General features: G+C 40.3%; 1 long non-coding RNA gene across 2 annotated transcripts in view; it reads left to right on the forward strand.

The window, feature by feature from the left end:
• The window catches only part of LOC122746256, a 111,186-nt gene that overhangs the window by 78,836 nt on the left and 16,382 nt on the right, over positions 1–15,968 (forward strand). The window contains exon 3 of one of the 2 annotated variants that reach the window (XR_006355523.1): positions 14,747–14,837. The exons of the other annotated variant lie outside the window; for it this stretch is intronic. This is a non-coding gene — a long non-coding RNA (uncharacterized LOC122746256). The remainder of the gene's footprint in view (positions 1–14,746; positions 14,838–15,968) is intronic. 2 annotated transcript variants of the gene reach the window in all.

Raw genomic sequence — 15,968 nt, forward strand, 5'->3', positions numbered from 1 at the left:
CTGGATGGGGAGGCAGCCCTTTGAACTGGTTTATCGTTATGTGCATATTAGGAAAGAACTTATAGTGGACAATGGGGTAAATCTAGAATTGACTAGAAGGTGATAAGGCTGAAGCACATTGGGGACATTTCAAGGTATCCTCAAAGATAAATTGTGTTAACACAATTGAAATATTTTAATGACAAATGATTATCTTTTCCGAAATAAAAAAGCAGGAGGTAGAATGGCATAAATTTATATGTTTTTGCAGATTTCTTTAATGTCTGGCTCAATAGAAGACTGCTAGATTCTCTTATCTGCTTTGGCATTCCATCACTTACCATACGGTGTTTTGGTTGAAATTTACGAAGAAAATCCAGCCTGACACTGATATGTATTTGGAAAAGGGAGGGATATATTTTAATAGGCAGATAGCATCTTATTATGAAGACAGTTTTGAGCCCATGGGAAGACCTCCTGAAAATGTCCCAGGAACGCTCAGGGGTCTGTGGATGATACTTGAAGAGCTGCTGTCATAGTGGTTTCATCACATAGTACCCAGCACATTAGAGTTGGGCTTGGAAAGATGGCTTCATTTATGCCCCTGACCACAGACAGATAGTCTACGTAAAATGCCCATGGGATCTGTGCTTAGCTGGTGCTATCGACACTTATCTGACATGGATTAAGTATAGATGGTAACTCATCAGATTTGCAGATGATGAAAATCTGGGAAGGGATGGCTAACACATTGAGTGACAGTCAGGATGTCTTGGGATCTTGACAGGCTAGAGCAATAGGTTGGATCTAATAAAATAGAATCTAATGGAGATAAATGTAAAATGTTATACATAGGTTTTTTTTTTAAAGTGAGTCAATGGGGGTTAAGTGACTTGCCCAGGGTCACACAGCTAGTAAGCGTTAAGTGTCTGAGGCCAGATTTGAACTCGGGTACTACTGACTCCAGGGCCGGTGCTCTATCCACTGTACCACCTAGCTGCCCCTATACATTGTTTTAAAAAACAACTTCACAAGGCATGGTAGATCTCAATTCAACTGAAAAACACATAAAGTTTTAGTGCACTTTGTTGGTTTTGGGTCATTTCAATCATGTCCAACTCTTTGTGATTCCATTTGTGGTCTTCTTGACACAGATGTTGGAACAATTTGCCATTTCCTCCTCCAGCTCATTTTACAGATGAGGAAACTGAGGCAACAGGGTTAAGTGACTTGCCCAGGATCACACAATTAATAAGTGTCTGAGGCCAGATTTGAGCTCAGGAGGATGTCTTCCTGATTCCAAGGTCAGTGCTGTATACATTATGCCACCTAGTCACCACACTGAACTAAGCAGAGAAGTCAGAACACTTGGAAGCTACTGCCGAATCTCCCTGGATGCCTCAGGGGAAAAAAGCTCACTCTACCACTTGGTGAGGCAGTTTCCTTATGTGTAATCTGGGCATTATAACACTTGACTCAGGGGGCCAGAGAATTGTGGTAAAAGTGAATGAGGTAATGCCCGTAAAGACTCAGACTACAGAGGAAGGAGCTATGTAAACAGGAGTTCTGGAATTATTTACAAATAATTGGGATGTTATTATAGCTTTATTATTTCCTTTCATTATTGGCATGATGACCTTGTACCTGACTTAGGCATGGACATGCACCAGCAAATGAGCCATAGTCCTGGTAACATACATCATTCCTTAAAACCAAAGCATGATTTATGGCCACAATAGCAAATATTGTGCTCCTATGGCTGGGCTGGTGATATTAGCCCCCAGTCCGCTGTTGGTAGAAAATTTGGTGCCAGGAAGCCTCATACAGCTTTTCCTCTCTGTTTCTTCCAACATGCTGGGTAGGGTTAGCATGGTACTTAAGTGGCATGATGTATAGAACACTGGACATGGAGTCAAAACCTCTGAGCTCAAACCCTCATACTTACTAGCTATGGCAATCACTTAACCTCTCTTTTTTTCCTCATCTGAAAAATGGGAATAATAATCGTCTTTTCCTTTCAGGGTTGTTGTGCTAATAAAATGAGATGATATATGTAAAGGGCTTTATAAAACTTAAAGCATTATACAAAGACTAGCAATTCTTCTTCTTAATAGTATAGCTGGAAGTGAAGCTAAAGAAACTTACTTGGAGGTGCTAAGCAACAATAGCTCTCTGCTTTCCATCATCCTAAAGCATCATTGAACATTGGCTGCCCGAGTTATAGGCTGCAAGCTCTACTGAAAAATGAAAGCAAATTCAACAACATAACAATATTCCAAGAGAGACCACTTTAAAATGTATAGAAATACAATATAAAAATTGATAATGGGGGCAGCTAAGTGGTGTAGTGGATAAAGCACTGGCCCTGGATTCAGGAGGACCCGAGTTCAAATCCAGCCTCAGACACTTGACACTTGCTAGCTGTGTGGCCCTGGGCAAGTCACTTAACCCTCATTGCCCTGAAAAAAAATTGATAATGAAGACATGAATGAGTTTATCACAACTTTGTTGGTATTTTTACTAAGTTGAGTACTCATCAAAAGGCAATGTGGCTCAGTTGAGAGTATTAGATTTAGCAAAAGAGGACCTCAGTTTGCATCCCTGCCTGGCTGCATATGTGATGGTGAGCAAGTCCCTTCATTTCCCTGGGCATCCCTTTCTTCATCTCTAAAACGAGTTTAGAGGGATTTGATCTCCAAGGTCCCTTTCGGCTATTATCCCCTTTAGTTTATCCTCCACCCCACTCCTTATTCATACCCAGGAAATAACTTTGGATATATCTTATGTTTATTCACATGTATATATTGTGATGAGTAAAAGTAAATGTGTGGTCGCCTTGATCCTGTTCCCAGAATAGGATATAAACTCCATGAGGACAGGTGTTGTTTCACTTTTATCTTTGTATTGCCAGTGTCTAACATAGTGCTCAACACGTAGGAGGGACTTAACAGCTACTTGGTGGATTAAATGGAGTTGAATTTACTTTATATTCCAGGTTCAATTCTTTTTTTTTTTTTAGGTTTAATTCTTGATTTTGCTACTTACTATGTTAGGTAAGTCATTTCACTCTTAAGAGTCTCGGTTTCAGGGGCAGCTAGGTGGCACAGGGGATAAAGCATAGACCCTGGATTCAGAAGGACCTGAGTTTAAATCTGGTCTCAGACACTTGACGCTTACTAGCTGTGTGACCTTGGGCAAGTCATTGCTCCACAAAAAGAGTCTCAGTTTCTTCACCCATGAAATGGGAAATTTGGAGTAAAATGATGCCGAATTTTCCTTCCAGCCCCAAGTCTTTCATCTGGGGTCAAGGGATAATGGAGCTAAGATGGAGCCCTCTGAGAACTAGAGATACAATGCATTTTGTCTCCGGGAAGTTCAAAAGGAATGCTGACCGCCCTTAGCCACTGCTGATATTGAATACTTTAATGACATCCCTCTGTTTCTATTCCCAGTTTCACAAGATTATTAGGGCTAAAGATACCAGGTTTCTTTTAGAGGTGGTGGTACCACGGAAAAAGAACAGGACTGGGACTCAGAGGATTTAGATTCCTGTTCAAGCTTCATTACTTGCTAACTGTATGCCTCGAAGCAAATCTCTCCACCTCACTGGGCCTCAGTTTCCTCATTTGTAAAATGAGAGTGTTGGACCAAATGGCCTTTAATGTCCCTTTCATCTCTAAACCAATGGTCTTGAGGTACGGAAGAAATCAAAGGGAAGGCAATTTCCAACTTCAGACCAGGTTATATTTCAAAAGTTCATTTGTACATAAGTGGTTCAGAGCACAGAATGCATCTCTGCATAGAAATGATCTTACCCTTGGTGGTTTGGTGCTTAGGCCTGCCCACAAAAGCCCCTCTAACCCATACCCTACCTGAGGTACAGTACTCTAATAATATTATCATAGAACACTACTTCTGGGAGTAAGTGTTGCTGTTCCTTTATTTCCCTTCCTCCCTTCCTCCTTTCTTCCTTTCCTTCCTCCTTTCTTCCTTCCTTCCTTCCTTTCCTTCCTCCTTTCTTCCTTCCTTTCCTTCCTCCTTTCTTCCTTCCTTCCTTTCCTTTCTCCTTTCTTCCTTTCTTCCTTCCTTCTTTCCTTTCCTTTTCTCTCTCCCTGGCCCCCCCCCCCCCTCAAAAGGCTAGATCTCCCTTTCTTAAATCTTCCCCAGGCTGGAAGCACAGTGCCCAGTAGAGGGTGATTCCACCACTGATTGATCGAACAGCTTTGACTAGTGCCTCCCTGTCCTCATCCCCACCTTGTGGGTCCTGTCAGCACAATGATGCTGTACTTCAAGCAGACAACCGATTAGCCTGGCCTAACTCAGCTCAAAACTCCCGAGTTCAAAAGATGTGCCAAATTTAGCCTCCCTGGCAATAGGAATTATAGGTATGCCTCATCATACCCAGCTCCATATTTCTTTGTATTCTTCATTTTTATTAGTGCCATATTATTCTATTATACTAATATACCATAATTTATCCAGCTACTCTCTAATCATGTAATAATGTTTCTGTGGGAAAATGTATCCCAAATGGATTCCAGGAGCTCATCTCTCCTCCCAGCCCTTGCTTTATTCTCTCCTATTCCTGGGCAGTAAAAACGGGTACTCTTTACCTCTAAGTTATTCGTGTTTTCCATAACCTGTGGCAGAGTCTCTGGTGGGATGTCAAAAATTTGGGCAAAAGGGTATGGTGTTCCTAGAGGTCCTTGGTAAGCAACTGAGAGTATGGGAATCCTCTTATCTGTGCAAATAAAAACGGGAATTGATAGTAAGAAGCTCTGGGTTCAGATTCCAACTCTGCTACTTACCATCTATATGACCAAGTCCCTTACCCTCTTTGATACGATGCCTCAATTTTTACTCCTTCAGAATGAGGGGATTGGGTTAGCTGAACTCCATACTTCCTTTCAGTTCAAAATCTCAGGGCCATATGACACTTCTTAATCCAGCAGAATCTCTGATCACCTCCTTAGATTTCTTTCCTGGGCAGCCTGCCTGAGGATGCTGGTAGGCAGACCTTCAGGGCATGCACAGTTTCCTAGCTATTGGGAACATAGCTTCCCCTTGGAAAGGAGAATGGTACCTAGGACCTGTTGCTAAGAGCCATAGGTAATTAATTTGACTTGCCCCATCAAATGGGAAATGTAGGGCTATAGGAAAGAACCATATCTTCAGTATAGGAAGTAGAGCTATGACTTCCACATCCCAACTTTCACCATTATGATTTTGATACATTGCAGATCGGCATAAGAAATTAAATGGGAACTTTTGGGGAGTTTTGTGGAAGTTGCAGCAACACATAAAGGCTGACAGATGAGAACAGGAAAAGTTCAGAACTTCAGAAATGCATAAAACATATGTATGGTATCATATAATATCAACATATTTTATCTTTTAATACCATAATAATTTAGACTTCTTCTCTGGTATAGATCTCAAGGGCTCTGTGACCCTAACCTCTTTGATGTGGAAGGAATAGTTATAATTCTTTTGTTTGTATGAGATATAGTGTGGCTTAGGGTAGGGCTTCTTAAACTCTTTCCACTCATGACCCATTTTCACCCAAGACATTTTCACTTGACCTGGGTATATAGGTATATAAAATAGATACATATAACCTTTTGCTATTGCCAACCTTTTTGTGACTCCCACATTCAATTACACAACCCCAAATGGGGTCACTACCCACAGTTTACGAAGCTTTGGCTTAGAGGATATAGCCAGGAAAACATGGATTTGAATTCTACCTCTGACACTCACTAGCTCTATAACCCTAGTTAAAGTCCCTTAACATCTCAGAGTCAGTTTCTGTATATATTAAAGAAGGGTTATATCTGTACTATTTGCCTCACAGGCTTATTGTGATGTTCAAATGAAATAATACACATGAAGTACTGGTAAACCAAAAAAGTCCTATCTAAATGCCAGCTACTAGAGTTGTGTCATAACTGGTGGGTCCTGAGGTACTCTTTGTACAGTGTCTTTATAAACTCTAGGTGCTATATACATATTTTTATTATTAATTATATACATCAATGAGTCAATCAATCAAGGAAGCAGTTAATAATCACCTACTATGTGACAGGCACTGTGCTAGTCACTGGGGATAGTTAAGAGGTTATAAGATAAAAATTGAAACAATCTCTACTCTCAGGGAATGTATATTATTTCAGGGGAGAAAACATGTTTATTTTTAAGGAACTATGAAATGACATATGTGGGGATGGCCTTGATAGAAATATATGTGGCATAAGTACAAGAACACAAAGCAGTTAAATACAACATGGGGAGAGAGCCCTCTAGCAGTTGAGGGTATCAGGAAAGACTACATGAAGAAAGTGGCGCCATGTCTTGGAAGATGTGAGAGAGGGTCTATTAGGTAGAGATGAGGAGGGAGTGCATTCCAGGCATTGATGATAGGTAGTACAAAGGCATGGAAATGGTAAATGGAGAGCAGCCACGCATGAGGAAAAGGAAGAAGGCCAATTTGGCTGGAGTGTATAGTGCTAGGAGAGGAATGTAGAATAAAACTGGAGGATGGAGGCACGTTTTGAAGTGCTTTACAAGACAAACCACGGAGTTTATATTTTGACCTGTACGCAATAGGGAGCCATTGGAATTTATCAGGGGAGTGTCACAATCAGATCAGCACTTAACAAACAAAAAAAGAAATTCCTTTAGGAGCTATATGGAGGATGGATTGAAGTGAGGAAAGAAAGACATGGAGAAGAATTAGGAGGCCACTGGAATAATTTAGGTTCTGAGGGACTGAATAAAGGTAGTGGCTGTGAGATGGGATAAAGTATCAGAGTTGAATGATATCCTGAAGGGAAGAATGGTAAAATTTGGCAAATGATTATAAATGTTTGGTGAAGGAGATTGGGGAATTAAACATAAATCCGAGGTTAAACAATTGAAAATAAAATGGGAAACAGACAACATAAATGATATTGATCCCATCTATAATACATTATAATAATTTCATCTGGAAGTTAAACCAAAGCAAATTAAGTGCTTTGACAAGAAGACCAAAAGAGCCTTTAGAAAGCCCTAGTTGGAAAGCAATTGACTTACTTGACACATGGAGAGAAGTAGCTGCCAAAGACAATATGTTTAGAATAGAAACTCATCTGTAAAATATAATGAAGAAAGATGAAGGACATTTCTGAGCAGTGTCATTTCATAAAGCTGAGAAAAGTAGCAGAGAGTAAAATCAGTCTAGGGGAGGCTTGGTAATGTATCTAATGAAACTAAGTCATTGAAAAGCCATTCCAAGATGAAAATGGAAAGAGGGGCACAGACAGGAGAAAAATGGAAAAGATTTGCAAAAATAAATTTAAAAACCGGTTTTCCTTATCAAGGATAGTAGAAACACCACACTTGGACCTTAACATCACAGTTCCTTAGGAGCTTACAGAAAGAGAAGAAATGTTACTAAAGATAGAAATGATAGGAAAAACAACCATATTGGAATACACACACACACACACACACAAATATATGTATATACATACATGGATTTATATATATATATGTGTGTGTGTGTGTGTGTATATATATATAGAGAGAGAGAGAGACACACACACACACACACACAGAAAGAGACAGAAAGACAGAGACAGAGGCATACACACAAAGAAAGAGGCACACACATAGACAGGAGACCTATCTCTGCTGGAGGAAATACAATTGTGAGGACATAGAGAAATTGTATTAAAAGGTATCTGAAAGAAGGAAAGATACCAAATGCATGGGGAAAAAAAATTGAGATCTTATTAATTTAAAAAAAGGCAACCAAGAAATCATTAACTACTAACTGATATGCTTACTTTAGCATTTATGTAAAATCTTTTTTGATGGTGATCTAGACACAGAGTGAGAACACCCTTAATGAGGGCATTAGTGGAGAACAAGCAAGCTTTTCCAAACAGAGTTCAACAATGGATTACATGTTTACCATCTCATAATTGGTGAAAGTGTGGAGAATAAAAGATGCCATTGTTTTTATTCATTTATTGTTTACAGAAAAGCATCATCCTGGGTAGAACACAATAATATCTTTTTTAAAAGTAACATTTTTATTTAGTTCTGAATTCCAAGTTCTATTGCTCCCTCCCTTCCCTCCCCCCTCCCTGAGGCAATCAAATATAGGTGATACATGGGACACAATAACATCTTAAAGGCTCCTTCACAAGAAGGCTTTCTATTCATCAATCAAGATTGGTCAAGGTTGTTCAGAAGATGTAACAACAAAAATAACTCTGTCCAATGACCCTCTGAAAAGAAACATGAATCATAGCATAAAACTGGAAGCTGTATGCTCACCAAAAGAATGCATTCCTATGATGGCAGAGCTCCAATGAAGAATCTAGGTTGAGGATGGCCTTATTCCCTGTGGATGGTAAGATTCTCCAAATGCTTATGTTGGTATTCCATTGTTTGGTCTCATCAAGTCCTAAGATATTTTGGAACTTCCTGGAAGAGATCTCTAAGTCCTCATAGGAGTTTAGCCTGACAATTTCCACAGGAAAGATCAAATGGATGAAAAATGTTTATTACTTAGATTTTAATATGCTTTTGAATGGACATCCCATAGAACTTATCTAGGAAAGACAGATGGATATTGAGCTGGGTTCAGAGTTGAAAAAAAAAAGGAAAGAGAACTGGATTGTTTTTTAAAAAATCAGGAAATTCAGGAAATTTCAGGAAATTCTTAGGGACCCCAAGTTTTCCATAATAGCAAAGGCCCATTTTACTGGTGTTGTATAGGATAAAGATGTGGAACCCTAGTGCTTCTGAAGAACTAAAGATAAGCAGGGCAGAAAAGTACACAGTTGGTGTGAGCAGGCTGCAAACTTTCAGTAATGAAGAGCATTGAAGAAAACCAGGATAAAAAGAGATTATGAAAGAATGGTATGACAGAGAAAAGATGGTCTGATCACATCGTGAAGACAAAGGATAACAGAGAGATGGCTAGAGTGTTCCACTATCATCCCTACGTTATGAGGAGAAAGAGGCAAAGGCCTCCAAGAAGCTGGTGGACCCACAAGGTGAATTTTTTGTGGGACATAAGAACTGCACAGAATGGGCAGGTATGGCTATGTTTTGATCTTTTATTCGCCACGCTTTCACCAATTATGAGATGGTAAACATGTAGTCCATTGTTGAACACTGTTTGGAAAAGCTTGCTTGTTCTCCACTAGTGCCTTCATATCACATGAAGTGATCATATCAGAGATTCATTTGAGTACTTAGTGTATTGTTGAACTATTTACTCCAGAAAGGGAAAATTCCAAGGCTGCAGGCAAAAATAAAAAATGTAGAAGGGGTCTTTCCATCTTATTGTTTATCACAAAATAAACACATTTTCAGCTTCCTTGTAATGCAGGGGAAATTCTAGGGCAGAATTTATGTCCATGGGCAGGAACAAAGAAGGCAATAAGTAGGCAGGACTATTTTCTTTGATATGAAGAAGTAAATATATATCATAGCTTTCATGCTAAGCATCTGCACATTTGAATTCTAGTTTTGTTTTTGCCACTAACTAGACTGAGCCAGAGAAGGAACATAATGCAGAAGAAAGAGCGTCGGGATGGGGTCAGTAGATCTTGGCAGCTAGCTTGCATAGTGGATAGACTGTTAGACATGCAATCAGGAAGAACTGAGTTCAAATCTGATCTTGGACATTTTCTAACTGTTGTGACTGTGGACAAATAGTTTAATTTCTCTCAACCTGTTTGCTCATCTTTAAAATGAGGATGATAATAGTTCCTATTTCCCAGGGTTGTTGGGAAGATAAAATGAGATAATATTTGTAAGGCATTTTGCAAACTTTATTAAAGTGCTATATAAATACAAGTTATCATCATCTTGGGTCAAATCTTGGCTTTGCCTAGAATCTTTGGGTGTAAGTTTCTTCATCCCTTTAATAATTATAGCCAAGATTTTTATATCCCTTTAAGATCTGCTAAGTGCTTTACATAAATTATTTCATATTATTATTCAATAATATATTATTCAAATTATTTATATCCTCATGACAAAGTTGTGAGCTAAGTGCTATCATGATCTGCATTTAGTAGATGTGGACTCAGGCTCAGAGAGATTAAGCAGCTTACTCAGAGTCACACAGCTACTAAGTATCTTAGGTGGGATTTGAAATCCACATCTTTTGGACATTAAATCCGGGGCTGGATCTGCTAAAATCTCTTCCATGATCCCAAAAGCCCATTGGGCAAGTCACTTCCTTTTACTGGACCTACAGATGATGTCACCTTTGCTCATCATCTTCATTATCCATTAGCTCTCCCTTGTAAGGGGCTAAAATTCTAGCTAGTTTGTCTAAAATATCTAATGAGTGGTTGCCAATAAATTATAAGCTTTAGCAAGAGTTAGACTTTTAAGCATTTATTAAGGAGAATAAGAATTTGGTGAAGAGAGAGAGAAAGGCCTAGATTCATCTATCTATCTCGGGGAGCTACAATTCTCCTGCTCCGCTCTCCACGAGTCCTGGTGAAAGAACGTGAGAGTGCCAGCCTCGCCCCCCTCTTCCTCCCACAAGCAAACGTCACTTCCTGCCAAAGAAAAGCCACATGTCTTGCCCTCAGGCACCCTCTCCTAATGGAAGAACTTTCCTATAGTAAGTCTCCAGCAGGTGGCGTCATTCCAATCATTACACCCTCCATCTATCCTCATTCCCGAACCTGGGACTCTGTTTTTGGAACCTTCCTGGGTCCTGATAGATAAATTTTCACCTTATCCTGGATGGAACCAGGCTTTGACCTCACTTCCCAGTTACTAGTTCCAAACTACGCTGCTGTAGGCAGACCTTCTCTATACCCATGCCAGTTCCATTCTATGCATCAATTTCCCCCATTAGAATCAGAGCAGGGACTATCTTGCTTGCAGTGTGTATCCCCAGTGCTTAGCACAGTAAATGATATAGTGTAAGTACTAATCAATGTTTTCTCTATCCATCTATCTGCCTCTGAAAAGAGGTGCTTAGGCCAGACCATCTCTCAGGTACCTTTCAACTTGGACATCTTACTAATCTAACAATGTTAGATGGATATCCACTGTCTTCTCAAGTTTACTATGGAGACCAAATTCACAGGAATAATTTGCCCATAACAGGTCAAATGATTTTTTTATCTTTTTAAGCAAAAGAAGAGGTTTCTGTTGGTGGTGGCATTGTGTAATAAGAAGTGATTTATTGGGTTCTTCTCCCTCTTTTTTTTTTTGTGGGGCAATGAGGATTAAGTGACTTGTCCAGGGTCACACAGCTAATAAGTGTTAAGTGTCTGAGGCCATATTTGAACTCAGGTTCTCCTAAATCCAGTACCGGTGCTTTATCCACTGCACCACCTAGCTGCCCCCATTAGGTTCTTCTGATAATATTCTTTAAAAAGATCTCTTACACTGACTGGTCTCTTCTGTTGGCCTTTTCATGCTTGTGTGGAACTCTTCCTGACTGCAGGGGACAGAGTGATACTATTCCACTGTGTTAGTCTCCTCACCCGGCCTCTTCCTGATTGGAGGGGAAGGAGAGAGATGCCGTTCCCTCCTGTTTGTTCCCTCCTCCTATCTCTTTGCCTGACCTGTGCCTGCCTGCCCAGGAAGGAGAGAAACAATGTTCTTTCTTCTTCCTCTGCTTGTCTCCTGGCCAGGTCTGGCTCGACTGAAGAGAAAGGAGAGAAGCCCCATTCTATTGACTCTCCCCACCATTCCCCTGCATGAGCTACTGTATATCCTGAGAGGATTCCACTTTTGAGGCTAAACCACCATGGATGTGGATAACCTACCTGATATCATTCCTCATTGATTTACAAACTGGTCATATACTCCTAATCCCAGTGATTCTGAACCCCTGGAAGTAATCATTCAAACTCTGCTTTTTGTCCTTCACTGACCATCCCCCTCAACCCAACACCTCCAACATTCTAAGGTTACCCATCCCTTCACTGTGCTTTCTGAAATACTTGTTCATAAGTATCAAGCTCACTTTCATCTTTTTTTTTTTTTTTGCAGGGCAATGGGGGTTAAGTGACTTGCCCAGGGTCACACAGCTAGTAAGTGTTAAGTGTCTGAGGCCGGATTTGAACTCAGGTACTCCTGACTCCAGGGCCGGTGCTTTATCCACTGCGCCACCTAGCTGCCCCCTCACTTTCATCTTAAATCATTTCCTTTCCTGCTCCTTCCATCTTCTGGCTCTCACTGAGACCTGGTTCCCTCCTGTTGATGCAGTCCCCCCCCCCTTTCTAGCTCTGTGTGTACTTTCATCTATTCCCTCCCTATTACTGGTTGAAGTGGAAGAGTTAGAATATTCCTCATTTCCCATCACCACTTCTAATCTCATCCTCTGTCAATATTACTCAGTGACCTCTCCTCAAAATACATCTACCAGTCAATCAAAATTCAAGTCGTTGCTCCTTACTGACTTCCAAGGCATTCCCCTCTTTTTCTCAATGAATTCATTGCCTTGCTCACTGTCTTTCCATCCTCCTGAGCTCCTACCCTCACACTAAGGGACTTCAGCATACATATTGATCCTCCCTCACTCTAACACTCCACTTCCTCAATTTACTCATTTAGTTTGATCTATTCTTCCACCTTATCTCAGCTACACACAAAAACGATCTTGCTCTAATCTTGCCATCTCCCACAAATGCACCACTTCCATATTCATGGACTCTGAAACCCCATTATTAACCACAATCTGCTGTCATTCCACTTCCCCCTCTGCTCTGTAACCACTTATAAACATGGTTATATCTCTCTCATTCTCAAAACCCCCTTCACTTGGCCCATCCATTACGACTACCTCTCACCCCATCCCTTCTCACTTTTACTCTTAGTTGCCCGTTTTGATGCCCTTTTCTCAAGTCTCCTCCTTCTTGACTTCTCTGTAGCCTTAGACTGATGCCACAGATCTTCTTCTCCTTGATGATGTCTTCTTTCTAGATTTCAGTGATAATCTTTGTTGGCTCACCTCTTACCTATTAGACCATTCATTGTCAATTTTCTTTCCCAATTCTCTATCTAGGCCATGGCCACCAATGGTAGATATACCCTAGAGCTCTGTCTTGGGCTCTATTTCTTCTCTCATTATACTATTTCACTTGGTGTTCTCAAAAACCACTAGTTTTACATATCCAATTGCCTGCTGTACATCTCATATTGGTTATCCTGTAAACATCGTAAACTCTACATGTCCAAAACTGAACTCATTTTTTCCCCTACAACCACTGCTTAACCCTCCCCCTTTCCTAATTTCCCTATTACTATTTTTAATCATATTCTATTTTCCCCTAATTAAATGTTAGCATAAATTTTTAGTATTTTAAAAAAGCTTTCAGTTCCAAATTCTACTCTCCTTCCCTCCCTCTCCTCCTCCTTTTCTGACATAGTAAGCAATTTGATATTTCCCTATTTCTCATTCTCCAAAACCATAATTGCCAAGTCCTGTTGATTTTACCTTCACAACATCTCTCATATTTATTCAAATCTGGCCTCAGGCACTTATGAACTATGTGGCCTTGGACAAGTCACTTAACCTCTGTTTGCCTTAGTTCCCTCATCTGTAAACTGAAGGTATCAGCCTAGATGGGTCCAGCAGTCTCTTCCATCCCTGAATCTATGGTCTTTTTTGATGCTAACAGCAGCCCTGAGATAGTGCTTCAAATTTTAATTATTTTAATTATTATTATTATTGCCATTTTATAAATGAGAAAACTGAGTTTGAGAGCAGTTAAGGGATTTAAACAGGGTGAAATAGCTTTTCAGTTTCACCAGTGAGTTTCAAACAGGGAACTCTTACTAGTGCATCACACTCTAACAAATTGATTAACCAACCAACTTCTCTGAGTCTCAGTAAAACACATAGAGCAATAATACTTGTCCCTCTCTGTGAACCTAGACGTAAACCCCTAAATTTTCAAGATTCCTTGAAATCAGCCTTACACAATTGCTACAGGGTGCATTTTGCTCTAGTCTGTTGATCATAGGATACCCCTTGGTGCTTTGCAGCTTCCGTTTAGACCCCAATCAGAGACCATTCATTTACCCTACTCAGCCTCTTCTTTTCCTCCATGGAAGTCCTCTTAACCAGCAGAGCAAAACCAGTGGAGCACAAGAGACTTAAAACCCTCCCATCTGCTGCAGCAGATAGCTAGCTACCCAAGTTATTCTGGTCTTGTAGCAGTTAACCGTCAAACACTAATCTCACTGTTAAGATGTTTGGAGCAATTATAATGCTAATTGAATTTTGCATGCACTATACAGCATATATTTAATATATGCATTTTGCTACAGCTGTCTATTAGCAATTAATTGGGACCCTGTGTTGGCTAAATTAAGCATATTATACTGAAAAGAGGTACCTAAATTAGAGGCAATTCCAGGTATAGCAGGGGAGAAATTACATGGTCTTATCTAGCCACGTGGCTTACAATTTAATGAGTGCCTAGGGTGTACCATGTGCTGAGCTGGCTCATCTGCTTCTTCCCTTCCCCCCACAAGTGCCCTCGTGTCACCTGGGTCCCTGGGCAATGTGCTGCCAGACAGGACTATCTGGTTGGAAGGGGAACAGAAACAGGCTCGTGCAGAGAAACATTCTAAACTACTGTGGGTAGTTTGGAGGACACTAGAATGTACCACAGCCTCTTAGCATTCTGATATTCCTTCAAAGTATGGTTCAGGTATTATGTTTTGTATCGGGGATTCTCCTGGCAGCCCACTCTCTCTCTTCTTTCCCTTTCTCTCCCTCTAGGTATTGACAATATCTCCCTCTTGAAATGACTTTGCATTTCACTGAATTAATGCCTGTTGTGTCTTCCAGAAGGAATGTAAGGTCTTTGAAGGTAGGAACTCTTTTAATCATTTCCTTTGTACTCACAGCTCCTAGCAGGGCACTTTTCACTCAGTAGTTACTAGACATTACTTATTAAACTGAACTGGAGAAAGTAGACTTTGAGGAAAGGGAGCACATAGAACAGCAGACTAGTGGCAATGTTGTCATTGCTTGGTAATTGTTTTGTTTTGTAGGGCAATGAGGATTAAGTGACTTGACCAGGGTCACACAGCTAGTAAGCGTCAAGTGTCTAAGGCCGGATTTGAACTCTGGTCCTCCTGAATCCAGAGTCAGTGCTTTATCAACTGTGCCACCTAGCTGCCCCTTGGTAATTGTAAAGACTCTTTCTTCCCTTTGCAGAGAAATGGTGATCTGAATGAATCCTTCTGCCATTTTCAGGGACCTTTATTGGACCTGATGTTGAATCCCAGCTCCGACACTTGCTGTGGTTGACCTCTGATTATAGTGATGATGCTTCTACTACCTGCCTCACAGGCTTGTTAATAGTTAGCCAGCCTTTATGTAGTATTCCAAGGTTTACAAAGGACTTTATGTGTTAATTCACTTTATCCTCAAAACAACTTTATGAGGTAGGTAGCCCCTTTTACAGATGAGGAAACTGAGACAGACAGAAGTTACAATGACCTGCTCAGAGTCACAAGGCTAGTGATTCCCTAAGCCTGGATTTGAACTTGGATCTTTCTGACTCCAACCTCTACATTCCACCCACTGTGTACCTTAGCACAGGAAAAGAGATTTATAAACCACCTGATCTAGAAATGTGAGTCACTATTCATCTGCTCAGAAAGCATGTTTTGAGTACCTCCTGATGTATATATAGCCCGAGGCATTCTGGGAAGTAGAAAATAAATGTAAGGCACAATTGTTGATCTAACTGATAAGACCAAGGGATATATATATATATATGTGTGTGTGTGTGTGTGTGTGTATGTATGTGTATATACACATATATGCATACATACATATACACACACAAAGCAAACAGAATAATGACAATGGGAATATGATAAGCAGGGGGTGAAATAAACAAGTGTGGAACAGCATGTTGGTGCTGGGTTCCTTCCCTAAGAAGGAACCCTGTCTTTCATAAAAGAAGACAAATGGGTAATGCCCAGAGCAT

The sequence above is a fragment of the Dromiciops gliroides genome, chromosome 3 (assembly GCF_019393635.1).
Source record: "Dromiciops gliroides isolate mDroGli1 chromosome 3, mDroGli1.pri, whole genome shotgun sequence".
In the NCBI taxonomy this organism is placed as follows: Eukaryota; Metazoa; Chordata; class Mammalia; order Microbiotheria; family Microbiotheriidae; genus Dromiciops; species Dromiciops gliroides.